Here is a 269-nt window from a genome sequence, read left to right as displayed (position 1 = left end):
AGTAATACTATTGGCACAATAAAAGAAATTATAAAATTTTATCGCGAAAGTACCCTTCGAAGAAATCTTATGCCTAATATACCACTTTTTTGCGAAACCCGCTGGTCTTCAAAGTATAAGAGTATTACGCTATTTTCTGAAAATTTTATTGCTAATTTAAGCCTTCAATCTTTGTCTGTTAATGGTCTTATAAATTCGAATACAGACACGTGCACTATGTCTATACTCTTCAACTCAAATTTTCATTTATAATTAATATGAAAATAATC

This window comes from Acyrthosiphon pisum, chromosome A1 (genome assembly GCF_005508785.2).
Source record: "Acyrthosiphon pisum isolate AL4f chromosome A1, pea_aphid_22Mar2018_4r6ur, whole genome shotgun sequence".
Classification (NCBI taxonomy): domain Eukaryota; kingdom Metazoa; phylum Arthropoda; class Insecta; order Hemiptera; family Aphididae; genus Acyrthosiphon; species Acyrthosiphon pisum.
Note: the sequence above shows the minus strand (reverse complement) of the source record.